At 40.1% G+C, this 13,272-nt stretch overlaps 1 protein-coding gene across 1 annotated transcript in view; it reads left to right on the top strand.

Moving 5' to 3' along the window:
* Positions 1 to 13,272, top strand: part of ADAMTSL1 (ADAMTS like 1) — an 863,772-nt gene that overhangs the window by 526,508 nt on the left and 323,992 nt on the right.

The following is a 13,272-nucleotide window of genomic DNA, read 5'->3' as shown; positions in this document are numbered from 1 at the left end:
TTCTATAAGACGTATGCAATTAAAATCAGAGTGATGCATTAAAGTGGGAATAAAGAAAACAGACATGTGCATATTTAGAGCTCTTGCACTTGCTGATCCCACTGTTAGAGAAGCTTTTTCTTCAGCATTTGCATGACGGTCATTCTCCTTATTCTAGTCTCATCTCAAACGCCACTTCCTCAAAGAGGTTTCCTGGACCATTTTATCTAATTTGGTTGTTCCACTGCCCAAATTCATCCCTCATAATAGTCTATCAATCACATTTTACTTTTTTAAATATATTTTTACTAGAGGCCCGGTGCATGCATTTGTGCACTGATGGGGTCCCTCAGCCAGGCCTGTGGGGATTGGGCTGAAACCAACTCTCCAACATCCCCCCCGAGAGGTCTCGGATGGCAAGAGGGCGGTTCTCGGGTGACACACCCCAGAATTGGGCTCCCTCCTCTCTGGTTCCAGGTGTGTCACCTAAGAACCGCAGCTGCCAAGTCACCACAACTCGGCAGCTCCTGCATTGAGTGTCTGCTCCCTGGTGGTCAGTGCGCATCATAGCTATCGGTCATAACATCTGCCCCCTGGTGGTCATTGTGTGCCATAGCTACCGATCGGATGGTAACTTAGGCTTTTATATATATAGATTGATTTCAGAGAGGGAGAGAAAGATAGAAACATCAATGATGAGAGAGAATCATTGATTGTCTGCCTCCTGCACACCACCCTACTGGGGATCAAGCCCGCAACCCCAGCATGTACCCTTAACCGGAATTGAATCTGGGACCCTTCAGTCCAAGACTGACGCTCTGTCCACTGAGCCAAACTGGTTAGGGCACATTTTACTTTTTTTTATAGCATTTGCCTCTACCAAATTTATTTTATTTAATTACCTGTTTGTTTTCTGTTTTCCCAGTATAGAAAGTAAATTTCACAAGGACAGGAGCCTCATTCATCCTGTGCACTCCTGTATCCCCAATGCCTAGAACTTATGACTTACATATTATAACCATACAATAGATATTTGCCAAATGCAAACAGGCTTTTGGAATAATGGGAAATGTCATTATTAAAAGTAAGAAAGTTGGGAGGAGATTTGGGAAAAGACACTAATAAATTTGATTTAGGGGCACCATTGAGTTGGACATAAAGGCTAGACTTGTACATGGTATGTTCAACGAGGCAGTGGGGGTTTGATGTAAGGAAAGAGATTGTGACTCAAACCATAGAAACACAAGGTAAGAAATACAGAATTTGAAAATTTGGTAGCAGATTGTTTGGTAGAGTATACAGAATGATGAGAGAAGAGAATCTCAGATCTTTGGTGAATATCTGTATTCAGGTAGAAAGAGAACATAGTGCCAGGTAAGCTATCAAAATCACCATGAGAGAAGTAAAAGAAGAAATAAGAGATAATTCCTGAAGGTGTTCAGTAGGATCAGTGTTGCCAAGAAGTTGAAATATGCAAAAAGGCCAACGGGGGAGTAATTTCTATCGTGTATTAGGAAATCAAGATTGCAGGGGATTAGAGAAATATTTTCATGAGGAAATGGAGTCTGTGGGTATAAGTTATTCTTATAAAATGTTAATAGAGACATCTCATCATTTGCAGAGTCACAAAAGGGTGGGTGGGTTGTTTGTTTGCAATGACGAACTCTTGAAAGGTGAGTTGATCTAGAGCAGTGGTTCTCAACCTTCCTAATGCCACGATCCTGTAATACAGTTCCTCATGTTGTGGTGACCCCCAACCATAAAATTATTTTCGTTGCTACTTCATAACTGTAATTTTGCTATTGTTATGAATCGTAATGTAAATATCTGATATGCAGGATGTATTTTCATTGTTACAAATTGAACATAATTAAAGCATAGTGATTAATCACAAAAACAATACGTAATTATATATGTGTTTTCTGATGGTCTTAGGCGACCCCTGTGAAAGGGTCGTTTGACCTCCAAAGGGTCGCGACCCACAGGTTGAGAACTGCTGATCTAGAGGGAGAGACAGGCAATATGTGGAGGTCAGGGTATATTAGATGCCAAAGGAGATAGTGGATGAAAGAAGAAGAGGAATCTTGATAAAGGAAAAGGACATATACTTTATTCTTAGGAAACAGGCACAAACGGAGAAAGAAAGGATGAAGGTATAGAAAGATTTCTGAAAAAGAGAACAGTTGAGGCTGTGCATGAAGAGCAGGCTCCAGTGTCTCTGCAGAGAAGTGTTCTGAGTCATCTACTGAAAGTGAAGGAGGCGATCTGGATTTGGGAACGTGAGCATAAAGGCCTGGTAGAGCCACTGAGGAAGTTGAATGGAAGCCAGCAAAGCCAAATAAAAGGATTTTTGAGTAGCAAAGAGGGCTCTACTGAGGTTAGAGAGCTTGATCTGACAGAGGTCATGGTCAGCAGGGGTAAGGACATAGTCTGACAGTTTCTGCACTGAAGCAGTAATAGAGAAAATGGACATTGGAAGTGACCTGTGTTCAGAATACAGATGAGTTGAGAGAGACTAAAGTGAATGGAAAGTATAAGTTTTTAAATGCCTGACCCAGTAGAGTATAAGGAACTAGAAAGCATGATCATTGGAAGTAAGAGTAATTGTTCAATGGAAAATTTTGCCTAGTTCATTTCTCTATTTTCATTAAGAACAGGAGATGCCAGATAACATGAGTTATATCATTGCCTTTAAAACACACACACACACACACACACACACACACACACACTTGTGTGCACACACAACTGCTATAGGTGTGTGTGTGTTTTAATTTTTAGAAAATGGTATTGACTAAATGAGTTTTAGAAATTTTATGAAATTTTTTTTCAGTGGAAATGTACTTTAGATTATTGGTTTTCTTTACTATCCCTTTTATTGTAGTGATATCTTATATATCAGTTTTTTTTTAAAAACAACAACAACAACAACATGCACCATGATGTTATGAAAGAATCTTCTTACCTTACCCTTTTGTTTCTAATTTTTAGAATAGTGGAAAGGGTCCAAACTATCCCAAGTAGATGAATGCCTAAAGCAACATGAGCAGATGTCTGCTTGCCCTTTCCTTAAAGCTTTTCAGAAACAGCCCACGATTTCCTTGCTGTCATTATGAGCATTTTCACGGACACATGCAGGCTAAGACTCTGACCCAATATGACTTAAAGCCCAGAGCATTGCACGAGCCAGCTCTTTATAGCTTGTAGAATCAAACTGACACTGAGTTTTTATGAGAACCTAGAGTATTCAAATAATTTGAAGTATGTTTTTTTCTTCTTCTTCTGGCTTTTGGCCATGACAGAAGCAACATTGCCAAAAAAACAAATAAAAACATCTCATAAGAAAGGACCTTTTCATAATCACATTCCAATTTTTTTTCTAACTAAGAAGTTCAGAAATATTTAGTTAAGTTCAGTTAAATATTCTCCTTTCAGATACTTGTTTTGGAAAAACTGGAGGGTCCTTGTTAGATAAGTCTGCAGGGTCACTCCTTCAACCCTGGACAGCTTCCTGGGCTCTTCTGAACCATGTCTCTTCCAGAGATGCACACTTTTTCTATTCTTTGTAGAGTTGCTAAGATAACATTTCTTTGGGTTTTTGTCCCCCAAGGCCAAGGAAGAGAAAACATCTCCTCAGTTTCCCAATTTTTCTGGCTTGCCTGAAAAAATTAGTTCATAAATTTTAAAGTTTTATTGTTAATCACTCTACAGAGTGCATCAATATCAATAGAAAGTTCAAGTTCCCATAATGTTTGCATACATCTCATAGCCAGGATACCTTCTTACACTATTTCTAGAGGGTCCAAGTAGACTATTTTCATTCTTAAGGACATAGTTCATCTAACCTTTCCCTAGTCACACTTTCTGCTTTTCTTCCAAGGAAGTTGCAAGGCTCTCTTTTTGGAAGGAAAGACTAAGGGTACTGTTAGGAGACATAGTAGGTATGAACTGGCAAGCCAATCAAGCGAGTCATTTAGGGCTCAGAGATCTTCCATGGGGCCCCTCAGAAAGGTCTCCTTGGGTCACATCATCATATTTATTCAACTTAAACCTCTAATCTGAACCCCTTGATCTTAATTAGGCATTTTGAATTTACTTCTAAAGTGTTAGACTAATGCTGTTATTCATAAACTGCTGTATGTGTTTCTGGGGTTTTTGTTTGGTTTGTTTGTTTGTTTTTTGGTCACTATCCTTAATCTTAACAAAATTTGAGATTGAGGAGATAGTGGCCACAATTAGCAACACAATAGACCAAGATGCCTGTGGTAGCTGATGGTGCTCTTAAGTCCTTTATTAAGATGTTATTGCTCCATTGCCAAATATTACCATTCAAAAGAAGGAGAAGAACAACAACAACAACTGTAAGATTAAAGTTGGGAAGCTGCTTTTCTGTATCTCTTCTAGAACTCCTAGGGAGGTGAGTGGGCAAGGGATTTCTGTCTTCCAAGGAACTGTTGAAACAACTAAAAATGTTTTTAGCACATGAAGGCAAAACATCCTCCATTAATTCCAAAAATAATTGAGCACAAGAATTGTTCTCTGAACTGGGCTGTACACTGGTGAAGAAGACCAAGCCCTGGTTCCCCTGAAGCTTTTTTTCTAATGGAGGAAACCAGATTATGAACAAACATGCAAACAGATTATATAAGTAGTCACCAATCACCCAGTTCTCTGCAGAGCACTGATCAGATGGTGACTTCCTTGATCAGAATTTGAAAAAAAACACCAAAACAAAAAAAAACTAACTACAATCTGCTGGAACAACCTTTAGACTGCTTCAGAGTGGATGGTCTGGGAAGTTCACTAGCAGAGTGACATTTGAGAGTGACAGACAGGAACCAGCTCTGTGAATATCAGAAGAAGAGCAATCCAGATCCAAGGGACAGCTCGTGCAAAGGCTCTACACTGTGAAGGAAGCTGGTGTGTGTAAAGCCCAGGATGTCTAGTGTATAGTATGCATGTGGAAAAGTATTAGAAGATAAGAAAACATGCAGCTGAAGGCAGACTGGAACTGGATCATGCAGATGTTGTAGAGTATTACAGTTTAAGAGCAACGGGAAGCTACTGGAGAACTATAAGGAGGGGAAAGAGAGTTGGATTTGTGACGATGAGAAAATATAGGTTTGGCTGCAGGGTTACTCTGGAGATGGGTGGCAAAGAAGGGAGTGGAAGTAGAAATGCCAGGTAGGAGGCTATGGCAGTAGTTCAGGTGAGTGCTAACGGTTTCCTGGACTAGAGTGGCACTGATGGGAAGATTTGAGATACGTTTTAGAAGTACAATGTTTTTTCCTACACCACCTTGCTTCATCCTCAATTTAATTCATTTTATGGTCTCTAGTATTGTTACTATGGTACATCCTAGGTGTAGCATTCCAACAAGACATAAAGGCAGTGGCTATATGGCCAGAGAGAATAGAATGGTTGTGGGCAAGTTTATAGTGTTTTGTTTGTTTGTTTGTTTGTTTGGGGGTGGGGGTTTAGTTTATGCACCCAGACAATGAAAGGGTTGAATTGAATGATTTCAAAGGTCCCTTCCAGCTCCTAAATTCTGTAATTCTTCAAAAGTATTATGTCTAGGCTATACTGGATTTGGATCTGAATGCAGACCAATGGAGAGAGCTACGGTAGTTTAGGAGTACTTAGTAAAAAGATTTGCAGCTAGCAATAACATCCAAGTGAAGAGAGCCAATGCGGACAGTAGAAGCAAAGTTCCCATCCGTGCTACAGAACTTGACCATCCATTTTAACCTCTAATTCTCATCATCGAGGTTGTAAAGGTTCATGGCATTCATTGAATTCATCACATTGTTCTTAATGGTTGATAACAGATAAATTCCCATTTGCCAGACATGTCCATTTTTCTCATAGGACCTTTGTATAGCATAAAGGCAGGGCACATTTCTGCTTTATGTCAAGAGTGAAATAGTAACACATGGAAGGAATGAACAGTCAGCTACAAGCCTTCCTTGGTCAGAATTTGGAAAAACAAACCTGCTGGAACAACATTCTGACCAGTGAAAATACCCCAGGAGTCTCGACAGATGCTGTAGTAAATACTAACAACTGCAGGAGTCAGTCAGGGAGGCTGCATGTGGGCCGTTTTCCAACCAAGCGCCACGGCTACGATGGGAAGGAGGTTAACTTTCCCATAGTCGAGTCTTTCTTCTGGTAGCTGAAAATAAGCCTTTCTGCTACCGGTCAGGGCCATTTATTTGTTCACTTGTTCACTTATTCATCCTCTTCTTTTTTTTTCCAGTTATTTACCCAACACTTATTGAGCATTCAAGTCTTATTCTGCTTTCAGGATGTGAGGAACATCTGTTGGTATCAATAAAAGACAGGGTACCATTCTTCAGGGAAATCAGAGTCCAGTAGAAAATGCAAACACACATGACATAATTAATTAAAATGTTGTAAACACTCAGGCAAGCACAAAGTACTAAGAAGTTACGGACGGACCAAGCCTGATTCTCTCACCACAGTACGCCCAGTGCCTACCACCAAGTGTCTGACACTGTGCATCCGACTCTGTGTCCTGGGAAACACAGCAAACACACATGGAGCTGTGGGATATTTTAAATAGTCAAAGGTAACACAACAATACTTGCATCTGCTAGACACTATGTGAACTCCTACATCGTGCTGTATTACTTCCCATGATGCCTTTATGAAGTTGGGTTTACTTTAGTAAAAAGCAAATACTCTGAGAAAATCTATCTGGGCCCTAGCTAGGGTGCTCAGTGGATAGAGCATCATCCTGCAGACTGAAGGATCCCAAGTTTTATTCCAGTCAAGGGCACACACCTGAGTTGTGGGCTCCATCCCCAGTAGGGGGCATGCAGCTGATCAATGATTCTTTCTCATCATTGTTTCTATCTCTCTCTCCCTCTCCCTTCCTCTCTGAAATCATTTTTTTTAAAAAGTATATTAAAAAGAAAAGAAAATTGATCTGGGACAGGAAGTGAGGGTGGCATTGTCCAATCTGATTTTATGAGTAAGTAAATATGGTTATTTATGAATAAAATAAAATATCATTTTTCTCTCAAGTTATATGTACTTTTCTTTCAAATGTCTGCGAAGTTATTAGAACACAAATACCTATGAAACTGTTTGGACCTAACTAGTTGATAAATGGAGCTGTTGGACCGAGGGGTGCCATGAGAAAAATTACTGTTGGACCCAGGGGTGCCATGAGAAAAATTACTGAGACATTAGAGGGGCTGTGAACAGCTAAAGAAATGAATGACATCCTAAGTCAGGTGACATTTGAGACAAGCCTTTCAAGTTGACAGAGGTTTTTTCCAGGCTTGAGAGAGAGTATGGTATGAACAGTAGAAATGGAATCCATGTGACCTACTATGTACCAGGCACTAGAAATGGAATCCATGTGACCTACTATGTAAAGAGAAGGCCCCATTCTCAAGAAGTTTATATTCTAGAGACAGAAGGCAAAGAACAAACAAGAAAAGTATGACAATTCAGTAGTGAAAGATTATGAAGAAAATAAAACAGGATAACGGGGTAAAAAGTGACCCGGGTGAGGTTGCTCTGCATGGGGTGGTCGGGATTTCTCTCTGAGGCCACCTTGGGTCCAGTTAGTATGTGTGAAGGTTGAGGCCATGAAGCAGTCTGGCCTATTTTAGGCCCTGGTGGATCATTTTATGAGATGCAGTGTAAGGTACATTGTGAGGAAAGAGGTACTGATTTATGCTGAAAAGTCTGAACTTAACCCCAAGTGCTATTTTGTAAGGGGCATTCTCAGCCTCTCCCTATGGGTGATGGGCATTGTTCTGCTTGTCTTCCAGACAAAAAGCAGGACTGCTCTGACTACCCCCTGCTGCGCATTTCTCTTCTCCCAGTCCCATAGCCAGTGGATCTCAGACTGAAATGTGTAAAAGGCAATAGAGGGATTTCTTAACCTTAAGTAGGAAGTCAAATGGGAAAAAGATTCTGAGGGAAAGATGTTGGTTTCTTCTTACTACATGTTCAAAAACCCCCACCTACTAACGGGGGCTTTGGAGCGAACCCCGGGCAGCCTGGTGGATGTCCCTGAGGCTGATTCAACTCCCCATTAGAGAACCAAAGAGATGTGCTCCTCACCAGACCCATCCATGCTTCTCTTCGTATTGTCCCGTCTGGCTGAAAAACATGAATTTTCCTTATACTTTAATTTTCACTGAGAAAGAGAGTGTTCTCCTTTTAATGTCTGGTAGGACATCTTTTCCAAGTAGCTTTAATAAGACTTCATTTGCACTTTCCTATACATTCATTCATGTAACAAAATTGGGGCCGGGCTCTCCTCTCTGGATTCCACGTGCACTTTGACGAGGGCAGTCTCTGAGAGGCCATCAAGGCAGATGGGTGGGAGGCTGAGTGATTTAAAGGGCACACTCTTCATCTTCAATCCTGGACACGGAGGACTGAAAGCAGTATTATATGGCAGAAGGAACATAGGCTAATCGGAGGCCCAGAGCTGCCTGTTAGTAATTATGTGCTTTTAAACAAAATTCATTAACCTCTCTCAAGCTCAGCTTTCTTACCTGTAAAAATGCCCTTTTCTTATATATGTACAATGAATCTTTGTTAATTCCATATTTATGATCATTTAAAAACTGGAAACAAATAGAAGGGGACTGGTTAAATAAATAGTGGTATGTCTATATCGTGGAACACTCTACAATCATTAAGAAGAATAAGGGATCTATATGTATAACCTGTAGAGTTCTTTCAAGACATAAAAAGTACAAAAAAGAGAGCAAGTTGTGGAGTAATATCTTTAATGTCATCTCAGTCAGTTTTTTAAAATCCTTAAAAAGAAGTATGTGTGGCTGTGTGACATATCATGAATAATATTTATTTTTTAAATTGAAATGAAATACCACCTGTCTGGGTTTTTATGTGATTAGGTAGATGATAGATAGATAGATAGATATGTACATGTATATATACAGATATGTATATGCTATATACACACACACACACACACACACACACACACACACACACACACACACATAGTGGTCAGGTCAGTCTGGTGTCTGACTCAGTCCCTTCCTTCAACTTCCCCCTTTTTATGGCAAAATACTCTTTCCATATTTTTTAAGTGAAAATTTGATTACTATATTTCTGAAGATCAGCCTTACTGTGTGGCATCATAAGGCACCTCTCCTGACTGTTTTGCCAAATAGCAGGTTGCAAGTACTCTGGAACAAGGACATCATCTCTGGCAGATGTGCAGGCTTCTAACAACCCTTCCTTGGGATGAACTATAGAAAAATAGACTTTCTATACAATGCCCGGTCCTTAGGTCTCTGGCAGCTACAAAGTTTGACTGTAGTTTGGCCAGACAAATCCTTGGTCAGAATGGCTGTATATTCTCAGAAACATATCCCAGGGGCCCAATCAGTGTCCCCCATAATGAGCCTAACTTACCACAAAGCCAGAATGGATGTAGAATGGTGGCTTCACCATTTGTAGGGCTTAGTGGTTTGTGTGTGATTTTCCCTTTCAGCTTGGAGAAGAATGGCTGTTGCTGAAACAAAAGGATGTGCTGAGGGAACACATATTCAAAAACATCCCAATTCCCCTGACTTGGGCCACAGTTCTTTTTCTCCATGCTGAAACTAGATCATAAAGGGAAATAATCTGCAGGAAGTAGGAAATGATAAATGACTTATTGTTTCTCTGAGGACAGAGTTCCTCTCCAACCTATGATAGCACTAATGCTCACGTAGCTTTAACCATCTTGCAAATGAATTAATCCCTAAATGCAAGTACACAGCATGCCATGTGGATAACTGGAGGTTGATTTTGGTTCAAAACCCATTATTTCTTTTTTAATAGTTAAACACTGAGCAGGCAGAATAATGGTTGAAAAATATTTCCAGCAATTATTCTGGGAAAACAAAAACCCTCATATTTTATGACTAACTGTTTTATCATTTGTGGCATAAAGAAATAAACATTTTTTTAATGATTCACAGATTCCTTCATTTGGTGGATCTGGTGGATATAGATCTCTCGGCAGTGCTGGCTGCCAGGCAGCTGGCCAAGTTTTTTGGGTTTTTCCTCCCCAGTGGGTTGGGCCCTTCTGCTTTTCTTCTCCCCTGGGCCTTCTTCTGACGGCTGCACACATTTCTTTTCTGTTTTAATGCTTTTTCTGACATGTCTTTATCGGACCCCTCCTAAGTCCCTCTACTCTTCCTTTCTCCTTAATATGTTCTCAATTTCTTATCCTCTGCCTCTACGTTTTACTCTCTGGGAGTGGTGCGTTGGGAGCATGACTCTGTGGAGAGGACACAGGCTTGCAAGGTCTGCTGCTCACTCACTTTGTGGTTGGGCAAGTGCTCTAACTTCTCATCGCCTCCGTTACCTCCACCATGAAGTGAAAGTAAGAGTAGTACTCACTTTACAGTATTCCTTTACAGGAATCAGGTCAGTAGTGCAAACACCTGGGGACACAGTGCCTATCCGTTCCTTCTTCCACCTCATTTTGGCAAAGATGAACAAGCGATGGTCTTCCAGAAAAGCCAGCTTCCCCAACGCAGGACAATTTCTCCTGTGTCCATTACTCAAAGTAATATGAAGAACTCCAAATTGTTGGGGAAGATGGAAAAGGAGATATATTAATACAACTAACTTCTGCTCATTGGCATCTCTTTGGTATATTTAAAAGGCCACAGGGAACTTTTCCCTCTAAGCTGATCATAGTTTTTCCTAAGCATGCATCACCCCATGGAGACTGACTGTCACAGGGAATGTTGCAACACCGGGAAATGGCCTTTGAGTGATGTGAGCTGACCTTCCTGAACTGAAGAGTTACATGGTCCAGTTCACACATGTGTTGCTGAGAGATAATAAATCAAATTGCCTCACATAGCAGCTATTTTCTTGTGGGTTGTTAGCTAATGTCCAGCAACTACTATCCTGAGGCTGATAATATGATGGGAATGCCTACTTGGTCAGCCCAAAACTGGTTTCCTTTAATGTTGTCATGATCATTGCTGTGTTGAAACTCTGAAGAAAGAAGCTCAGCTAGACTTTTACTGAGTGCATCTTGTTATTAATGGCAGAGTACTGACTTGGTCGACCTTTGATGAAAAAGAAATCCTTCATTGATTCAACTGATATTGATGAAAAAGAAATCCTTCATTGATTCAACTGATAAAGAGGATTAAGGATCATTTTCTCGAGTGTTGGGACTTATTAGATTGAGAAAAGCTAAGATAAGCCCCATCTTCCAGCTAACTCCATGACCTTGGGCAAACAGCTTTAACCTCAATGTGCCACAATCCCTCTTATTGAAAATGACTAAAACACTGATCGTATACCTCAAAGGGGTCCTGGCAAAGTCATGGACTTACAGAATATTAGCATTTGAAAGAAACTAGTATATGTTGGGTATCTCACATGTGCCAGGCATGGTGCTAATGACTTTTTAGTCCCTAATTCATTTAATTCTTACAACCACCTTGAAAAGTGAGTATTACCCTGACTTGATAGATAAAGAAATGTGTACATTTAAAGAGATGAAATAGTTTATCTAAGTTACACAACTAAGGAGTAGTGTTGTGAGACTTGTATAATACCCAACCAAGGCCCATACTCATTTCTCTATAACACAAGACGGTGTGTAGATGATCTAAACCAGTGATGGTGAACCTTTTGAGCTCGGTGTGTCAGCATTTTGAAAACCCTAACTTAACTCTGGTGCCGTGTCACATATAGAAATTTTTTGATATTTGCAACCATAGTAAAACAAAGACTTATATTTTTTATATTTATTTTATATATTTAAATGCCATTTAACAAAGAAAAATCAACCAAAAAAATGAGTTTGCGTGTCACCTCTGACACGCGTGTCATAGGTTCGCCATCACTGATCTAAACAAACCCGTTTAGCAAATAACAGAACTGAGATACAAAAAAGTTTAAGGCTCAAACATCTTGACAACATATGCTTTTTTATTTTATTTCTTAATTTTTTATTGATTGAGTTTAGAGATGGCGTAGGAGGGAGGGAAGAAGAGAGAGAAAAGGAATGAAACATTGATTTGTTGTTCCACTTATTTATGCATTCATTCATTGGTTGATTCTTTTATGTACCCCAACTAGAGATCGAACCCGCAGCCTTGACAGATGAGGGCGACACTTTAACTAACTGAGCTACCCGGCCAGGGCAACATATGCCTTTTTATTTTTTTTATTTTTTTATTTTTTTTATTGATTTCAGAGAGGAAGGGAGAGGGAGAGAGAGAGAGAGAAACACCAATGATGAGAGAGAATCATTGATCGGCTGCCTCCTGCACATCCCCTACTGGGGATCTAGCCTGCAACCCAGGCATGTGCCCTTGACAGGAATCGAACCTGGGACCCTTCAGTCCACAGGCCGATGCCCTAGCCACAGAGCCAAACCAGTCAGGGCAACATATGCCTTTTTAAAGAAATGAGATATCCAAATGAGTTTGCTGTAGCAATTATACTTCAAGTCTGGAAGTACATGAACTGCTGAAATTTTTAATTGTGCAAATTAAATACCACAGAAATGCAAGTATCCTTGCTAAAAACATCCCAAATCCCCTCCCCTTTGAGCTTCTTCACTTGTCAGGAGGATATAAATTTACTGAGTCAAGAGTCCTCCAAAGCTACTTTCCCAAGCCCTCGTTTCTGAATTGCATAAAATGTATGCTGGCCTTGGTGACCCAGATAGAAGCTTGAAGCAAGCATTTGACAGTGGCTTCGAAAAAGAAGTTACTACTGCCGATCTTCCCTTGGCAGAGCGCCTCTTGGAATGAAACCAAACAAGCTGCCTTGAATAGGTTGCTAACGTGAAAATACTTGTCTATGCGCAGCCTTTTTTCTATGAAATTACTAATGATCATCAGCAGAAAATCGTCCGATTAACATCAAGATGTGTTGAAACTCAGCAACATAAATTCTATATCTCTTCCCCTCTCCCCCCAGGAAATCACTCCCAGACCTTTGTGCCTGGGCCTATGAGCTGGGGCCATTACTTGAGTAGCTAATGCACTTTTGTACTATAGTATACTTCTAGGAATCTTGTTCTTCGTGTGTTTTTCTTTTCATTCTAAACATTCTCTTCCTTCTCAGGGAAGATTGTAAACTTTAAAGAGGTTATCTTTGAGGTTTGGCTATATTTTCTTTATAGATTTACTATGAGCAGAAGCTACACATGACTCAGTATATTTCGTTTGGGTTTCAAATTCAGTTTAGAGTTTTGAGTGAAATATGGTCATCACAGAAAGAGGGGCAAAGAGACATCATTTAGGTTTA

Source organism: Myotis lucifugus, unplaced genomic scaffold, assembly GCF_000147115.1.
Source record: "Myotis lucifugus unplaced genomic scaffold, Myoluc2.0 scaffold_144, whole genome shotgun sequence".
Taxonomy (NCBI): domain Eukaryota; kingdom Metazoa; phylum Chordata; class Mammalia; order Chiroptera; family Vespertilionidae; genus Myotis; species Myotis lucifugus.
The sequence above is the reverse complement of the archived record's forward strand: the minus strand, read 5'-3'. Positions and strand labels throughout refer to the sequence as shown.